This window comes from Saccoglossus kowalevskii, chromosome 15, assembly GCF_978046115.1.
Source record: "Saccoglossus kowalevskii chromosome 15, keSacKowa6.1, whole genome shotgun sequence".
Taxonomy (NCBI): Eukaryota; Metazoa; Hemichordata; class Enteropneusta; family Harrimaniidae; genus Saccoglossus; species Saccoglossus kowalevskii.
This window is the reverse complement of record NC_140655.1, coordinates 31,374,946-31,395,288: the sequence shown is the minus strand read 5'-3', so window position 1 is coordinate 31,395,288 and position 20,343 is coordinate 31,374,946. Positions and strand designations below refer to the sequence as shown.

The 20,343-nt window shown below is 46.0% G+C and overlaps 1 pseudogene across 1 annotated transcript in view; it reads left to right on the top strand.

The window, feature by feature from the left end:
* Positions 1 to 20,343, top strand: part of LOC144364510 (uncharacterized) — a 50,958-nt pseudogene that overhangs the window by 15,647 nt on the left and 14,968 nt on the right. Inside the window, exons 6-9 of the transcript XR_014931738.1 lie at positions 2,140 to 2,809; positions 3,361 to 3,434; positions 4,570 to 4,653; positions 5,064 to 5,196. The product of XR_014931738.1 is annotated as an uncharacterized LOC144364510 (transcript). The remainder of the gene's footprint in view (positions 1 to 2,139; positions 2,810 to 3,360; positions 3,435 to 4,569; positions 4,654 to 5,063; positions 5,197 to 20,343) is intronic.

Here is a 20,343-nt window from a genome sequence, read left to right as displayed (position 1 = left end):
TTGTTATGAAAATGAAGAACAAGATATAGTTAAAAATTATAAATATTTAGGAATAGAATTTAAACTAAATGGAAAGTTTGATCAAAAGCACATTTATATAAAAAAGCGTTAAAAGCATTTAACTATACCAAAAAAATAATTAGCACATCAACAAATATTTACATGTTTGACCAATACTAACTCATGGATGTGAAATATGGGGTTCAGAGAAGTATACAGATAGAACATACATAGAAAAATTGAATTTTTGAAATTGTGTGAAATGCTTTTACAAGTTAACCAGACTGCATCAAATCTAGCAGTTCGTGGGCAGACACTCAATCTCAGTTTTCATTAAAAAATTATGGCCAGATATTGGTAAAAAATATGTAACAAAAATGGTAACAAACTAGTAAATGAGGCAATTTCCTGTAATATTATTGATCAATCACAATGGGAAAAATCAATACAAGAAATAATAGGCGAATTAATAATTATTGGAAAGAGACCAAGAAAAGCATACATCACATAAGTGATCAAATAGAAGCCAGTTATGTAGATTTGTGGAGAAAAGCAATTACTGTAAAATCTGTATTAGAAGCCGCAGCTTCTATTAAAATGTTACAATGCAACAGAGGAGATGCGGCTTCTATTAGAGCATCTACACATACGAGAAATGATGAATTTTTTATTCTCAATTATTCAAAAAGAATGGGTGTGACTTCTATTAGGGTTGCGGCTTTTAATACAGATTTTATGGTAATTCAGAAAGATCTAAATCTGAGGAAAATAATAAATTAAGAACTTACAGTAAATTCAAGAAAGAATTTAAAACAGAGCAGTACTTGACAAAAATTAAAAATCCAATATATAGGACATATATATGCAAACTCAGAATTAGTAATCATAATTTAATGATAGAGAAAAGTCGTCATACAAGACCAAAAACGAAAGTGGATGATAGAATGTGTGAAAGCTGTGGTACTAATGAAGTTGAGGATGAATTTCACTTTCTGATTGATTTTCCAAAACACAAATCAGCACAAACCACAAATCATAATTTCAATATGTTAGATAACGAAGCAAAGTTTATATATATTATGGTCAATATGCATATAGAACTGGCAATTTATATTAACGAAAGTGCCAATATCTTAACCAGTGTCAACAGTATATTTATTTTCATCTCATTTTTTTTTTTTAGTCCCGGGGACTTGTGTTTTGACCTCCGTGCGTCCATGTTTCCTGCATCCGTGCTTCACACATACATCATACATGATAATATACATATGCACATTAATTTGTTTCACGATTTGATTAAAGATGGCCGAATGGCGACCATTTTTGTTCTAAAAATCAAGCAATTCTCGGCTGTTTATAGATGGATTTTGTTCAAACTTGGTATATACGTTGGACATTATAGGACCTTGATGCACATTATTTTGTTTTCAGATAAGATTCAAAATTGCCGACTGGCGGCCATTTTGTTTTAATAAATGTGGTTCTAGTGCCATATCTCTGACTTGCTGTGACTGATTATGTTAAAATTTTAAATATTCATTATACATCATGTCATAGATATACAGATATATTGGTTTGACGATCCTATTAAAAATGGCCGAATGTGCTAAAAAATCATCAAATATCAAGCATTTCTGGATGGATTTTGTTCAAACTTGGTACATACATTAGACATTACGGGTTCCTCATGCATGTTATTTTATTTTTTAGATCAGATTCAGAATGGCTGACTAGTGGCCATTTTGTTTTAATGAATGAACTTCTAGAGCCATATCTCTGACATGGTTTCACTATGTTTAAATTTTATATTTTCATTATACATGTACTCAATATGGCTGATTTTGTTTTAAGTAATGCTGTTCCAGAGCAATATCTCTCAATACTCGTTTGACAATCAGATACAAATGTCAATCATTTAAATGTTAAACAATCATCATAATCATATTCCTGACATGTTTATATTCCAGCTATATTACTATAAACAAAACTATATATCTTAAATTTGATAACTAACAGGGACTGTGCCATGCATGGCTTGTTCTTCTTAGAATAGTATTTGACTATGTTCTATTCAAAATGAATAATGTCAATGAAGTTATTATTATTATTATTATATAGACTATTTCACCTCAATTCCAGATATTTATGTGTGTGTTATGGGTATTAATGCAGATCGTCATGGTATTCATATATTTTGATATACCGTGTCTAGAAGAGCAAGAAAAAATATTAGCTGCGGAATTACTTCGTGCTTCACAGCACCTTGATAATGAGTACTGTGAAGTTAAAAACGCTACTGAAAACAAGGATTATGAAGTTAAAAATGCTGTAGAAAACACAAGTAAAGAGCAGAGTGAAGAGTCATCTCATTGGCTAAATGTTGGTAACTATGGTAATGAAGATCACAAACCAGAAGAGATGAGTGCGCATTCACTTATTGAGAGGACGATAATCAACACATCGCCACACTTACCTACTTGCATGAGTTCCAGTTTTCAGGAACCTTATATTATGACCAAATCGTTAGTTCCTCGTCAAAGGACACAGTCTCTGACATATGATAGAGTAAATCAAAGTTGTCATGACAACAATCATGAAAAGATGTCATGTGACTTGCATGTAGATAATGCAACTAATAATGGCGAGTATGATGTTTTGGGATCTAATGATGTTGGCAAGGCAACAGAGGATACAAACTCACTTGACCACAATGGTGAACATGTTACTAGTGCAGAACTTAAAACAGCAATGGAGTTGGCTCAGACTGAAGGATCTGATATTTATCCTGGAAAGTGGACGTATTCAAATGGTAAATTGTGTTTTAGTGAATGGCTATAGTGCACTCATGTCAAGGAGTTGTGAAATTTTGAGAACTAATTGTTTTTTGGACTTCTATGGCCCCATGCAGTATAATCAAATTCAATGTTCCACTTCAGATGTTGACAAATTCTTGGACCTGTATTTGTCCCAAAACATTCATGTACTCATACTTTATTTACTAAAGATGCAGAAAATGTAAGATATTCTGCCAAATGAAAAGTACACCAAATATATGATAAAGATTTGTTTCTATGGAAACAAATTCCCCAACACTATTCCCACACATTCTTGAACTTACTGCTATATTAGCAAAAAAGGTCAAAGTTATTTCTGTCTGTGTTGGGTGGGGATGATTATGGAGACATGCTCATTGATGGTGAATTAGACCAGGATGTGTGACCTTTGAAGCTCGAAAAGTGCTAGGATGTGTGACCTTTAGTTGTCATAAATGCCAGGATGTGTGACCTTTAGAGGTCATGCTATATTTTATCAGTGGTGAATCTGGTCTTATATGTGAGAATGTTTTGTTATACATTGCAGAATACATCAAAGAAGAGGTTGTAGTGTTACTAACAGTTCAATTTTTTTTCTCTTTCAACCAGTGTGGTTTAGAGGTAAGATATTCTTTTTTGTCCTGACCCTTCAGATGTAATCCAAAAACAAGGACTTGTTTATGTCAGCCATACCTGGACCGATTACACTCATACTTCACACATGCATCATATTATACATATGCATTTGTTTCATGATCCACTTCAAGATGGCCGAATGATGGCCATTTAAGTGCCAGAATATCATCAAAATCAATCACTTTTGCCATTAGAGAACAAGATCTCGGTTTTGCATAGACTTATTTCATTTATAATCGGTATGTCCATTTACAATAATTGCTCCTTGATGGACATCATTTTTTTGGGATCATATTCAAAATGGATGACTATAAGTGGCCATTTTGTTTTAACTTGTGTCAGGGCCATATCTCTTACATGTCTTGATGTAAAATGGTGGCCATATTAGTGCTAAAAATGAAAAAAAATCTAGCATTTCAGCCACTCGGAATATAAATGCAATATTTCATTCAAACTTTGTCCATTGACCATATTGGGTCTTTGATGCATGTAATTTTTTTGCATTGAAGATCTCTAAAATCATTCATCTGACATATCGTTTAGATGGGAAGGTTGATAGTGTTAACAGAAATGAGTGCAGATTAGTGTCGTATTCACAAAGACAAAAAACACTCAATTGCAAATAGACATGCATATCTTACAATTTACTTGACTTTCAATTTGGATCTTATTGCAGTTATATCACTCTTGGGTGAACCTCTGTCAGATTTGTTCATTTTGTGACAATACAATGTATATTCAATTCTCTATTATTGGCGAATATTTTTGTCATTTTTGGTTAAAAATTACTATTTTAACTTCTTTTTGACAACCACCATCTCAATTGCCTTGGTACTTAGTATGTAGGTACCTTGTGTGGACCTCTGTCCGATTTCGTGTCTGAAATCTTCAATTCCTTTAGCAAATATTTTTGGCGTTTTTGATCAAAAATCTTATTGTTGACTTCTTCTTGAAAACCATTTTGCTTAGATACTTAATATGTGTGTACCTTGGATGGTCCTCTATTAAATTAGTTCCTTCTGTGCAGTGGGGGAACACTTGTGGCCTTAGCTGCTGAAACAGTGGAGCTGTTTCAACTATCACGTCACTTGTTTTATATAAATTTGTGTTATTGTTGCAGGCAGTATTGACTCCTTTGACACAAAAATACTTAGAATTTGGAGAGTTTCAAAATAGTCTGATATTTTGTGGAGCCGGAGTAGAGGTAGGTGTATTTGTCTCTTTTATAGCACATATTTAAAACATGAACATTGAGTAGTTTAATTAATTCTGGTTTCAGACACAGCCTAAAACATTGATATATACTAAGTAAGTCAATGACATTCTGTGCATCGCCAACCTTTTCTTATAAATTCTTAAGCAGATTTCAATAAAACTGAACATGTTAATAAAAAATAATGTTAATTTGTTTCCAAATCAGAGCATCCCAAGTCTGACTTTTTCAGTTTTAATAAATTAAAGCTATTAAACTTTCTTTATGCCATGTGCCATTTGACGGTATTGAAGTTCTGATTGTCTCTCCGTATTTCACTCTCCATAACAGCTTTGTTTTTAAGCTGTTTTTAATATTATGTGTTGATGTATTTAAAACCATATTCAATATCTTCATTGCAGATATTGTTGGTATTTGTTGCTGTTATTATTATTAGTAAAAAAGTCCAAGATCGTCTGTTACTGGTCATAGGACTAGTACTCAGTTTAATGGCTGTATCATGGATTTTATATTTTTTACCAACTGCAAAACGAGGTAAAGTGTCATACATGCAGTACGTGAGTAAGTGTGTCATGGTTGAATAGAAATAAGTTAATGTTTCTTGTCATTATCCATTGGGTTAAAAAAGGTATGCATAACAGCTTTTTCCTTAAGTTTAGATTAAAAAGTGAAAGAAAAAAAGAAAAATTTCAGAAAATCATAAAAACACATGATATTATTATACCCAGGTAATTTAGTGCCTTGTTACATCATCATTCAGACACTAAACATCACACAGTAAACAACACATCACTTGGGTGAGTTTGCTACAGACTCAATGGGAATGCCAAAGCCACTGTATCGTAGGCAAGTATGCTACAGACTCAATGGGGAGGCCAAATTAAGCCACTGCACCCTGTACTCAATGGCAAGCCAACATCACTGTACCTTGGGTGAGTGTGTCACAGACTCGATTGAAAGACCAATACAATGCTGGGTGTGAGTGTGCTATAGACTCAATGGGGAGTATAAACCACTGTACAATGGGTGAGTGTGCCAGACTCAATGCAAAGGCCATGCAAAGCTATACTGTACCCTGGGTGAGTGTGTCACAGACTGTATGGAGATGCCAAACAAGTACACTGGGTGAGTGTGTCACAGACTGTATGGAGATGCCAAACAAGTACACTGGGTGAGTGTGTCACAGACTGTATGGAGATGCCAAACAAGTACCCTGGGTGAGTGTGTCACAGACTCTATGGGAAGGCCAAAACCAATGTATACTGAGACTCGCAGACTCACTAGGGAGGCCAAAGTCACTGTACCCTGGGTGAGTGTGTCACAGACTGTAGATGCCAAACAAGTACACTGGGTGATCGAGTGTGCCACATACTCTATGGGAAGGCCAAAACCAATGTATGCTGAGACTCGCAGACTCACTAGGGAGGCCAAAGTCACTGTACCCTGGGTGAGTGTGTTACAGGCTGTATTAGAAGGCCAAAACCAATGTATGCTGAGACTTGCAGACTCACTAGGGAGGCCAAAGTCACTGTACCCTGGGTGAGTGTGTCACAGACTGTAGATGCCAAACAAGTACACTGGGTGAGAGTGCCACAGACTCTATGGGAAGGCCAAAACCAATGTATGCTGAGACTTGCAGACTCACTAGGGAGGCCAAAGTCACTGTACCCTGGGTGTGTGTGTCATAGACTGTATGGAGATGCCAAACAAGTACACTGGGTGAGTGTGCCACAGACTCTATGGGAAGGCCAAAACCAATGTATACTGAGACTCGCAGACTCACTAGGGAGGCCAAAGTCACTGTACCCTGGGTGAGTGTGTCACAGACTGTAGATGCCAAACAAGTACACTGGGTGATCGAGTGTGCCACATACTCTATGGGAAGGCCAAAACCAATGTATGCTGAGACTCGCAGACTCACTAGGGAGGCCAAAGTCACTGTACCCTGGGTGAGTGTGTCACAGGCTGTATGGGAAGGCCAAAACCAATGTATGCTGAGACTTGCAGACTCACTAGGGAGGCCAAAGTCACTGTACCCTGGGTGAGTGTGTCACAGACTCTATGGGAAGGCCAAAACCAATGTATGCTGAGACTTGCAGACTCACTAGGGAGGCCAAAGTCACTGTACCCTGGGTGTGTGTGTCATAGACTGTATGGAGATGCCAAACAAGTACACTGGGTGAGTGTGCCACAGACTCTATGGGAAGGCCAAAACCAATGTATGCTGAGACTTGCAGACTCACTAGGGAGGCCAAAGTCACTGTACCCTGGGTGAGTGTGTCACAGGCTGTATGGAGATGCCAAACAAGTACACTGGGTGAGTGTGCCACACACAGACTCTATGGGAAGGCCAAAACCAATGTATGCTGAGACTTGCAGACTCACTAGGGAAGCCAAAGTCACTGTACCCTGGGTGAGTGTGCCACATACTCTATGGGAAGGCCAAAACCAATGTATGCTGAGACTCGCAGACTCACTAGGGAGGCCAAAGTCATTGTACCCTGGGTGAGTGTGTCACAGACTGTAGATGCCAAACAAGTACACTGGGTGAGTGTGTCACAGACTGTATGGGAAGGCCAAAACCAATGTATGCTGAGACTTGCAGACTCACTAGGGAGGCCAAAGTCACTGTACCCTGGGTGAGTGTGTCACAGACTCTATGGGAAGGCCAAAACCAATGTATGCTGAGACTTGCGGACTCACTAGGGAGGCCAAAGTCACTGTACCCTGGATGAGTGTGTCACAGGCTGTATGGAGATGCCAAACAAGTACACTGGGTGAGAGTGCCACAGACTCTATGGGAAGGCCAAAACCAATGTATGCCGAGACTTGCAGACTCACTAGGGAGGCCAAAGTCACTGGACCCTGGGTGAGTGTGTCACAGGCTGTATGGAGATGCCAAACAAGTACACTGGGTGAGAGTGCCAGACTCTATGGGAAGGCCAAAACCAATGTATGCTGAGACTTGCAGACTCACTAGGGAGGCCAAAGTCCCTGTACCCTGGGTGAGTGTGTCACGGGCTGTATGGAGATGCCAAACAAGTACACTGGGTGAGTGTGCCACAGACTCTATGGGAAGGCCAAAACCAATGTATGCTGAGACTTGCAGACTCACTAGGGAGGCCAAAGTCACTGTACCCTGGGTGAGTGTGTCACAGGCTGTATGGAGATGCCAAACAAGTACACTGGGTGAGAGTGCCACAGACTCTATGGGAAGGCCAAAACCAATGTATGCTGAGACTTGCAGACTCACTAGGGAGGCCAAAGTCACTGTACCCTGGGTGAGTGTGTCACAGGCTGTATGGAGATGCCAAGCAAGTACACTGGGTGAGAGTGCCACAGACTCTATGGGAAGGCCAAAACCAATGTATGCTGAGACTTGCAGACTCACTAGGGAGGCCAAAGTCACTGTACCCTGGGTGAGTGTGTCACAGGCTGTATGGAGATGCCAAACAAGTACACTGGGTGAGTGTGCCACAGACTCTATGGGAAGGCCAAAACCAATGTATGCTGAGACTTGCAGACTCACTAGGGAGGCCAAAGTCACTGTACCCTGGGTGAGTGTGTCACAGGCTGTATGGAGATGCCAAACAAGTACACTGGGTGAGAGTGCCACAGACTCTATGGGAAGGCCAAAACCAATGTATGCTGAGACTTGCAGACTCACTAGGGAGGCCAAAGTCACTGTACCCTGGGTGAGTGTGTCACAGGCTGTATGGAGATGCCAAGCAAGTACACTGGGTGAGAGTGCCACAGACTCTATGGGAAGGCCAAAACCAATGTATGCTGAGACTTGCAGACTCACTAGGGAGGCCAAAGTCACTGTACCCTGGGTGAGTGTGTCACAGGCTGTATGGAGATGCCAAACAAGTACACTGGGTGAGAGTGCCACAGACTCTATGGGAAGGCAGAAACCAATGTATGCTGAGACTTGCAGACTCACTAGGGAGGCCAAAGTCACTGTACCCTGGGTGAGTGTGTCACAGGCTGTATGGAGATGCCAAACAAGTACACTGGGTGAGTGTGCCACATACTCTATGGGAAGGCCAAAACCAATGTATGCTGAGACTCACAGACTCACTAGGGAGGCCAAAGTCACTGTACCCTGGGTGAGTGTGTCACAGACTCTATGGGAAGGCCAAAACCAATGTATGCTGAGACTTGCAGACTCACTAGGGAGGCCAAAGTCACTGTACCCTGGGTGAGTGTGTCACAGGCTGTATGGAGATGCCAAACAAGTACACTGGGTGAGTGTGCCACAGACTCTATGGGAAGGCCAAAACCAATGTATGCTGAGACTTGCAGACTCACTAGGGAGGCCAAAGTCACTGTACCCTGGGTGAGTGTGTCACAGGCTGTATGGAGATGCCAAACAAGTACACTGGGTGAGTGTGCCACATACTCTATGGGAAGGCCAAAACCAATGTATGCTGACATTCGCAGACTCACTAGGGAGGCCAAAGTCACTGTACCCTGGGTGAGTGTGTCACAGACTCTATGGGAAGGCCAAAACCAATGTATGCTGAGACTTGCAGACTCACTAGGGAGGCCAAAGTCACTGTACCCTGGGTGAGTGTGTCACAGGCTGTATGGAGATGCCAAACAAGTACACTGGGTGAGTGTGCCACAGACTCTATGGGAAGGCCAAAACCAATGTATGCTGAGACTTGCAGACTCACTAGGGAGGCCAAAGTCACTGTACCCTGGGTGAGTGTGTCACAGGCTGTATGGAGATGCCAAACAAGTACACTGGGTGAGAGTGCCAAAGACTCTATGGGAAGGCCAAAACCAATGTATGCTGAGACTTGCAGACTCACTCGGGAGGCCAAAGTCACTGTACCCTGGGTGAGTGTGTCACAGGCTGTATGGAGATGCCAAACAAGTACACTGGGTGAGTGTGCCACATACTCTATGGGAAGGCCAAAACCAATGTATGCTGAGACTCGCAGACTCACTAGGGAGGCCAAAGTCATTGTACCCTAGGTGAGTGTGTCACAGACTGTAGATGCCAAACAAGTACACTGGGTGAGTGTGCCACATACTCTATGGGAAGGCCAAAACCAATGTATGCTGAGACTTGCAGACTCACTAGGGAGGCCAAAGTCACTGTACCCTGGGTGAGTGTGCCACAGACTCTATGGGAAGGCCAAAACCAATGTATGCTGAGACTTGCAGACTCACTAGGGAGGCCAAAGTCACTGTACCCTGGGTGTGTGTGTCATAGACTGTATGGAGATGCCAAACAAGTACACTGGGTGAGTGTGCCACAGACTCTATGGGAAGGCCAAAACCAATGTATGTTGAGACTTGCAGACTCACTAGGGAGGCCAAAGTCACTGTACCCTGGGTGAGTGTGTCACAGGCTGTATGGAGATGCCAAACAAGTACACTGGGTGAGTGTGCCACACACAGACTCAATGGGAAGGCCAAAACCAATGTATGCTGAGACTTGCAGACTCACTAGGGAAGCCAAAGTCACTGTACCCTGGGTGAGTGTGCCACATACTCTATGGGAAGGCCAAAACCAATGTATGCTGAGACTCGCAGACTCACTAGGGAGGCCAAAGTCGTTGTACCCTGGGTGAGTGTGTCACAGACTGTAGATGCCAAACAAGTACACTGGGTGAGTGTGCCACAGACTCTATGGGAAGGCCAAAACCAATGTATGCTGAGACTTGCAAACTCACTAGGGAGGCCAAAGTCACTGTACCCTGGGTGAGTGTGTCACAGGCTGTATGGAGATGCCAAACAAGTACACTGGGTGAGTGTGTCACAGACTGTATGGAAAGGCCAAAACCAATGTATGCTGAGACTTGCAGACTCACTAGGGAGGCCAAAGTCACTGTACCCTGGGTGAGTGTGTCACAGACTCTATGGGAAGGCCAAAACCAATGTATGCTGAGACTTGCAGACTCACTAGGGAGGCCAAAGTCACTGTACCCTGGGTGAGTGTGTCACAGGCTGTATGGAGATGCCAAACAAGTACACTGGGTGAGAGTGCCACAGACTCTATGGGAAGGCCAAAACCAATGTATGCCGAGACTTGCAGACTCACTAGGGAGGCCAAAGTCACTGTACCCTGGGTGAGTGTGTCACAGGCTGTATGGAGATGCCAAACAAGTACACTGGGTGAGAGTGCCACACACAGACTCTATGGGAAGGCCAAAACCAATGTATGCTGAGACTTGCAGACTCACTAGGGAAGCCAAAGTCACTGTACCCTGGGTGAGTGTGCCACATACTTTATGGGAAGGCCAAAACCAATGTATGCTGAGACTCGCAGACTCACTAGGGAGGCCAAAGTCATTGTACCCTGGGTGAGTGTGTCACAGACTGTAGATGCCAAACAAGTACACTGGGTGAGTGTGTCACAGACTGTATGGGAAGGCCAAAACCAATGTATGCTGAGACTTGCGGACTCACTAGGGAGGCCAAAGTCACTGTACCCTGGATGAGTGTGTCACAGGCTGTATGGAGATGCCAAACAAGTACACTGGGTGAGAGTGCCACAGACTCTATGGGAAGGCCAAAACCAATGTATGCCGAGACTTGCAGACTCACTAGGGAGGCCAAAGTCACTGGACCCTGGGTGAGTGTGTCACAGGCTGTATGGAGATGCCAAACAAGTACACTGGGTGAGAGTGCCAGACTCTATGGGAAGGCCAAAACCAATGTATGCTGAGACTTGCAGACTCACTAGGGAGGCCAAAGTCCCTGTACCCTGGGTGAGTGTGTCACAGGCTGTATGGAGATGCCAAACAAGTACACTGGGTGAGTGTGCCACAGACTCTATGGGAAGGCCAAAACCAATGTATGCTGAGACTTGCAGACTCACTAGGGAGGCCAAAGTCACTGTACCCTGGGTGAGTGTGTCACAGGCTGTATGGAGATGCCAAACAAGTACACTGGGTGAGAGTGCCACAGACTCTATGGGAAGGCCAAAACCAATGTATGCTGAGACTTGCAGACTCACTAGGGAGGCCAAAGTCACTGTACCCTGGGTGAGTGTGTCACAGGCTGTATGGAGATGCCAAGCAAGTACACTGGGTGAGAGTGCCACAGACTCTATGGGAAGGCCAAAACCAATGTATGCTGAGACTTGCAGACTCACTAGGGAGGCCAAAGTCACTGTACCCTGGGTGAGTGTGTCACAGGCTGTATGGAGATGCCAAACAAGTACACTGGGTGAGTGTGCCACAGACTCTATGGGAAGGCCAAAACCAATGTATGCTGAGACTTGCAGACTCACTAGGGAGGCCAAAGTCACTGTACCCTGGGTGAGTGTGTCACAGGCTGTATGGAGATGCCAAACAAGTACACTGGGTGAGAGTGCCACAGACTCTATGGGAAGGCCAAAACCAATGTATGCTGAGACTTGCAGACTCACTAGGGAGGCCAAAGTCACTGTACCCTGGGTGAGTGTGTCACAGGCTGTATGGAGATGCCAAGCAAGTACACTGGGTGAGAGTGCCACAGACTCTATGGGAAGGCCAAAACCAATGTATGCTGAGACTTGCAGACTCACTAGGGAGGCCAAAGTCACTGTACCCTGGGTGAGTGTGTCACAGGCTGTATGGAGATGCCAAACAAGTACACTGGGTGAGAGTGCCACAGACTCTATGGGAAGGCAGAAACCAATGTATGCTGAGACTTGCAGACTCACTAGGGAGGCCAAAGTCACTGTACCCTGGGTGAGTGTGTCACAGGCTGTATGGAGATGCCAAACAAGTACACTGGGTGAGTGTGCCACATACTCTATGGGAAGGCCAAAACCAATGTATGCTGAGACTCACAGACTCACTAGGGAGGCCAAAGTCACTGTACCCTGGGTGAGTGTGTCACAGACTCTATGGGAAGGCCAAAACCAATGTATGCTGAGACTTGCAGACTCACTAGGGAGGCCAAAGTCACTGTACCCTGGGTGAGTGTGTCACAGGCTGTATGGAGATGCCAAACAAGTACACTGGGTGAGTGTGCCACAGACTCTATGGGAAGGCCAAAACCAATGTATGCTGAGACTTGCAGACTCACTAGGGAGGCCAAAGTCACTGTACCCTGGGTGAGTGTGTCACAGGCTGTATGGAGATGCCAAACAAGTACACTGGGTGAGTGTGCCACATACTCTATGGGAAGGCCAAAACCAATGTATGCTGACATTCGCAGACTCACTAGGGAGGCCAAAGTCACTGTACCCTGGGTGAGTGTGTCACAGACTCTATGGGAAGGCCAAAACCAATGTATGCTGAGACTTGCAGACTCACTAGGGAGGCCAAAGTCACTGTACCCTGGGTGAGTGTGTCACAGGCTGTATGGAGATGCCAAACAAGTACACTGGGTGAGTGTGCCACAGACTCTATGGGAAGGCCAAAACCAATGTATGCTGAGACTTGCAGACTCACTAGGGAGGCCAAAGTCACTGTACCCTGGGTGAGTGTGTCACAGGCTGTATGGAGATGCCAAACAAGTACACTGGGTGAGAGTGCCAAAGACTCTATGGGAAGGCCAAAACCAATGTATGCTGAGACTTGCAGACTCACTCGGGAGGCCAAAGTCACTGTACCCTGGGTGAGTGTGTCACAGGCTGTATGGAGATGCCAAACAAGTACACTGGGTGAGTGTGCCACATACTCTATGGGAAGGCCAAAACCAATGTATGCTGAGACTCGCAGACTCACTAGGGAGGCCAAAGTCATTGTACCCTAGGTGAGTGTGTCACAGACTGTAGATGCCAAACAAGTACACTGGGTGAGTGTGCCACATACTCTATGGGAAGGCCAAAACCAATGTATGCTGAGACTTGCAGACTCACTAGGGAGGCCAAAGTCACTGTACCCTGGGTGAGTGTGCCACAGACTCTATGGGAAGGCCAAAACCAATGTATGCTGAGACTTGCAGACTCACTAGGGAGGCCAAAGTCACTGTACCCTGGGTGTGTGTGTCATAGACTGTATGGAGATGCCAAACAAGTACACTGGGTGAGTGTGCCACAGACTCTATGGGAAGGCCAAAACCAATGTATGCTGAGACTTGCAGACTCACTAGGGAGGCCAAAGTCACTGTACCCTGGGTGAGTGTGTCACAGGCTGTATGGAGATGCCAAACAAGTACACTGGGTGAGTGTGCCACACACAGACTCAATGGGAAGGCCAAAACCAATGTATGCTGAGACTTGCAGACTCACTAGGGAAGCCAAAGTCACTGTACCCTGGGTGAGTGTGCCACATACTCTATGGGAAGGCCAAAACCAATGTATGCTGAGACTCGCAGACTCACTAGGGAGGCCAAAGTCGTTGTACCCTGGGTGAGTGTGTCACAGACTGTAGATGCCAAACAAGTACACTGGGTGAGTGTGCCACAGACTCTATGGGAAGGCCAAAACCAATGTATGCTGAGACTTGCAAACTCACTAGGGAGGCCAAAGTCACTGTACCCTGGGTGAGTGTGTCACAGGCTGTATGGAGATGCCAAACAAGTACACTGGGTGAGTGTGTCACAGACTGTATGGAAAGGCCAAAACCAATGTATGCTGAGACTTGCAGACTCACTAGGGAGGCCAAAGTCACTGTACCCTGGGTGAGTGTGTCACAGACTCTATGGGAAGGCCAAAACCAATGTATGCTGAGACTTGCAGACTCACTAGGGAGGCCAAAGTCACTGTACCCTGGGTGAGTGTGTCACAGGCTGTATGGAGATGCCAAACAAGTACACTGGGTGAGAGTGCCACAGACTCTATGGGAAGGCCAAAACCAATGTATGCCGAGACTTGCAGACTCACTAGGGAGGCCAAAGTCACTGTACCCTGGGTGAGTGTGTCACAGGCTGTATGGAGATGCCAAACAAGTACACTGGGTGAGAGTGCCACACACAGACTCTATGGGAAGGCCAAAACCAATGTATGCTGAGACTTGCAGACTCACTAGGGAAGCCAAAGTCACTGTACCCTGGGTGAGTGTGCCACATACTTTATGGGAAGGCCAAAACCAATGTATGCTGAGACTCGCAGACTCACTAGGGAGGCCAAAGTCATTGTACCCTGGGTGAGTGTGTCACAGACTGTAGATGCCAAACAAGTACACTGGGTGAGTGTGTCACAGACTGTATGGGAAGGCCAAAACCAATGTATGCTGAGACTTGCGGACTCACTAGGGAGGCCAAAGTCACTGTACCCTGGATGAGTGTGTCACAGGCTGTATGGAGATGCCAAACAAGTACACTGGGTGAGAGTGCCACAGACTCTATGGGAAGGCCAAAACCAATGTATGCCGAGACTTGCAGACTCACTAGGGAGGCCAAAGTCACTGGACCCTGGGTGAGTGTGTCACAGGCTGTATGGAGATGCCAAACAAGTACACTGGGTGAGAGTGCCAGACTCTATGGGAAGGCCAAAACCAATGTATGCTGAGACTTGCAGACTCACTAGGGAGGCCAAAGTCCCTGTACCCTGGGTGAGTGTGTCACAGGCTGTATGGAGATGCCAAACAAGTACACTGGGTGAGTGTGCCACAGACTCTATGGGAAGGCCAAAACCAATGTATGCTGAGACTTGCAGACTCACTAGGGAGGCCAAAGTCACTGTACCCTGGGTGAGTGTGTCACAGGCTGTATGGAGATGCCAAACAAGTACACTGGGTGAGAGTGCCACAGACTCTATGGGAAGGCCAAAACCAATGTATGCTGAGACTTGCAGACTCACTAGGGAGGCCAAAGTCACTGTACCCTGGGTGAGTGTGTCACAGGCTGTATGGAGATGCCAAGCAAGTACACTGGGTGAGAGTGCCACAGACTCTATGGGAAGGCCAAAACCAATGTATGCTGAGACTTGCAGACTCACTAGGGAGGCCAAAGTCACTGTACCCTGGGTGAGTGTGTCACAGGCAGTATGGAGATGCCAAACAAGTACACTGGGTGAGTGTGCCACAGACTCTATGGGAAGGCCAAAACCAATGTATGCTGAGACTTGCAGACTCACTAGGGAGGCCAAAGTCACTGTACCCTGGGTGAGTGTGTCACAGGCTGTATGGAGATGCCAAACAAGTACACTGGGTGAGAGTGCCACAGACTCTATGGGAAGGCAAAAACCAATGTATGCTGAGACTTGCAGACTCACTAGGGAGGCCAAAGTCACTGTACCCTGGGTGAGTGTGTCACAGGCTGTATGGAGATGCCAAACAAGTACACTGGGTGAGTGTGCCACATACTCTATGGGAAGGCCAAAACCAATGTATGCTGAGACTCACAGACTCACTAGGGAGGCCAAAGTCACTGTACCCTGGGTGAGTGTCTCACAGACTCTATGGGAAGGCCAAAACCAATGTATGCTGAGACTTGCAGACTCACTAGGGAGGCCAAAGTCACTGTACCCTGGGTGAGTGTGTCACAGGCTGTATGGAGATGCCAAACAAGTACACTGGGTGAGTGTGCCACAGACTCTATGGGAAGGCCAAAACCAATGTATGCTGAGACTTGCAGACTCACTAGGGAGGCCAAAGTCACTGTACCCTGGGTGAGTGTGTCACAGGCTGTATGGAGATGCCAAACAAGTACACTGGGTGAGTGTGCCACATACTCTATGGGAAGGCCAAAACCAATGTATGCTGACATTCGCAGACTCACTAGGGAGGCCAAAGTCACTGTACCCTGGGTGAGTGTGTCACAGACTCTATGGGAAGGCCAAAACCAATGTATGCTGAGACTTGCAGACTCACTAGGGAGGCCAAAGTCACTGTACCCTGGGTGAGTGTGTCACAGGCTGTATGGAGATGCCAAACAAGTACACTGGGTGAGTGTGCCACAGACTCTATGGGAAGGCCAAAACCAATGTATGCTGAGACTTGCAGACTCACTAGGGAGGCCAAAGTCACTGTACCCTGGGTGAGTGTGTCACAGGCTGTATGGAGATGCCAAACAAGTACACTGGGTGAGAGTGCCAAAGACTCTATGGGAAGGCCAAAACCAATGTATGCTGAGACTTGCAGACTCACTCGGGAGGCCAAAGTCACTGTACCCTGGGTGAGTGTGTCACAGGCTGTATGGAGATGCCAAACAAGTACACTGGGTGAGTGTGCCACATACTCTATGGGAAGGCCAAAACCAATGTATGCTGAGACTCGCAGACTCACTAGGGAGGCCAAAGTCATTGTACCCTAGGTGAGTGTGTCACAGACTGTAGATGCCAAACAAGTACACTGGGTGAGTGTGCCACATACTCTATGGGAAGGCCAAAACCAATGTATGCTGAGACTTGCAGACTCACTAGGGAGGCCAAAGTCACTGTACCCTGGGTGAGTGTGCCACAGACTCTATGGGAAGGCCAAAACCAATGTATGCTGAGACTTGCAGACTCACTAGGGAGGCCAAAGTCACTGTACCCTGGGTGAGTGTGTCACACACAGACTCTATGGGAAGGCCAAAACCAATGTATGCTGAGACTTGCAGACTCACTAGGGAAGCCAAAGTCACTGTACCCTGGGTGAGTGTGCCACATACTCTATGGGAAGGCCAAAACCAATGTATGCTGAGACTCGCAGACTCACTAGGGAGGCCAAAGTCATTGTACCCTGGGTGAGTGTGTCACAGACTGTAGATGCCAAACAAGTACACTGGGTGAGTGTGCCACAGACTCTATGGGAAGGCCAAAACCAATGTATGCTGAGACTTGCAAACTCACTAGGGAGGCCAAAGTCACTGTACCCTGGGTGAGTGTGTCACAGGCTGTATGGAGATGCCAAACAAGTACACTGGGTGAGAGTGCCACAGACTCTATGGGAAGGCCAAAACCAATGTATGCTGAGACTTGCAGACTCACTAGGGAGGCCAAAGTCACTGTACCCTGGGTGAGTGTGTCACAGACTCTATGGGAAGGCCAAAACCAATGTATGCTGAGACTTGCAGACTCACTAGGGAGGCCAAAGTCACTGTACCCTGGGTGAGTGTGTCACAGGCTGTATGGAGATGCCAAACAAGTACACTGGGTGAGAGTGCCACAGACTCTATGGGAAGGCCAAAACCAATGTATGCCGAGACTTGCAGACTCACTAGGGAGGCCAAAGTCACTGTACCCTGGGTGAGTGTGTCACAGGCTGTATGGAGATGCCAAACAAGTACACTGGGTGAGAGTGCCACAGACTCTATGGGAAGGCCAAAACCAATGTATGCTGAGACTTGCAGACTCACTAGGGAGGCCAAAGTCCCTGTACCCTGGGTGAGTGTGTCACAGGCTGTATGGAGATGCCAAACAAGTACACTGGGTGAGTGTGCCACAGACTCTATGGGAAGGCCAAAACCAATGTATGCTGAGACTTGCAGACTCACTAGGGAGGCCAAAGTCACTGTACCCTGGGTGAGTGTGTCACAGGCTGTATGGAGATGCCAAACAAGTACACTGGGTGAGAGTGCCACAGACTCTATGGGAAGGCCAAAACCAATGTATGCTGAGACTTGCAGACTCACTCGGGAGGCCAAAGTCACTGTACCCTGGGTGAGTGTGTCACAGGCTGTATGGAGATGCCAAACAAGTACACTGGGTGAGTGTGCCACATACTCTATGGGAAGGCCAAAACCAATGTATGCTGAGACTCGCAGACTCACTAGGGAGGCCAAAGTCATTGTACCCTAGGTGAGTGTGTCACAGACTGTAGATGCCAAACAAGTACACTGGGTGAGTGTGCCACATACTCTATGGGAAGGCCAAAACCAATGTATGCTGAGACTTGCAGACTCACTAGGGAGGCCAAAGTCACTGTACCCTGGGTGAGTGTGCCACAGACTCTATGGGAAGGCCAAAACCAATGTATGCTGAGACTTGCAGACTCACTAGGGAGGCCAAAGTCACTGTACCCTGGGTGTGTGTGTCATAGACTGTATGGAGATGCCAAACAAGTACACTGGGTGAGTGTGCCACAGACTCTATGGGAAGGCCAAAACCAATGTATGCTGAGACTTGCAGACTCACTAGGGAGGCCAAAGTCACTGTACCCTGGGTGAGTGTGTCACAGGCTGTATGGAGATGCCAAACAAGTACACTGGGTGAGTGTGCCACACACAGACTCTATGGGAAGGCCAAAACCAATGTATGCTGAGACTTGCAGACTCACTAGGGAAGCCAAAGTCACTGTACCCTGGGTGAGTGTGCCACATACTCTATGGGAAGGCCAAAACCAATGTATGCTGAGACTTGCAAACTCACTAGGGAGGCCAAAGTCACTGTACCCTGGGTGAGTGTGTCACAGGCTGTATGGAGATGCCAAACAAGTACACTGGGTGAGTGTGTCACAGACTGTATGGGAAGGCCAAAACCAATGTATGCTGAGACTTGCAGACTCACTAGGGAGGCCAAAGTCACTGTACCCTGGGTGAGTGTGTCACAGACTCTATGAGAAGGCCAAAACCAATGTATGCTGAGACTTGCAGACTCACTAGGGAGGCCAAAGTCACTGTACCCTGGGTGAGTGTGTCACAGGCTGTATGGAGATGCCAAACAAGTACACTGGGTGAGAGTGCCACAGACTCTATGGGAAGGCCAAAACCAATGTATGCCGAGACTTGCAGACTCACTAGGGAGGCCAAAGTCACTGTACCCTGGGTGAGTGTGTCACAGGCTGTATGGAGATGCCAAACAAGTACACTGGGTGAGTGTGCCACAGACTCTATGGGAAGGCCAAAACCAATGTATGCTGAGACTTGCAGACTCACTAGGGAGGCCAAAGTCACTGTACCCTGGGTGAGTGTGTCACAGGCTGTATGGAGATGCCAAACAAGTACACTGGGTGAGAGTGCCACAGACTCTATGGGAAGGCCAAAACCAATGTATGCCGAGACTTGCTGACTCACTAGGGAGGCCAAAGTCACTGTACCCTGGGTGAGTGTGTCACAGGCTGTATGGAGATGCCAAACAAGTACACTGGGTGAGTGTGCCACATACTCTATGGGAAGGCCAAAACCAATGTATGCTGAGACTCGCAGACTCACTAGGGAGGCCAAAGTCACTGTACCCTGGGTGAGTGTGTCACAGACTCTATGGGAAGGCCAAAACCAATGTATGCTGAGACTCGCAGACTCACTAGGGAGGCCAAAGTCATTGTACCCTGGGTGAGTGTCACAGACTGTAGATGCCAAACAAGTACACTGGGTGAGTGTGCCACATACTCTATGGGAAGGCCAAAACCAATGTATGCTGAGACTTGCAGACTCACTAGGGAGGCCAAAGTCACTGTACCCTGGGTGAGTGTGTCACAGGCTGTATGGAGATGCCAAACAAGTACACTGGGTGAGTGTGCCACAGACTCTATGGGAAGGCCAAAACCAATGTATGCTGAGACTTGCAGACTCACTAGGGAGGCCAAAGTCACTGTACCCTGGGTGAGTGTGTCACAGGCTGTATGGAGATGCCAAACAAGTGCACTGGGTGAGTGTGCCACATACTCTATGGGAAGGCCAAAACCAATGTATGCTGAGACTCGCAGACTCACTAGGGAGGCCAAAGTCACTGTACCCTGGGTGAGTGTGTCACAGACTCTATGGGAAGGCCAAAACCAATGTATGCTGAGACTTGCAGACTCACTAGGGAGGCCAAAGTCACTGTACCCTGGGTGAGTGTGTCACAGGCTGTATGGAGATGCCAAACAAGTACACTGGGTGAGTGTGCCACACACAGACTCTATGGGAAGGCCAAAACCAATGTAT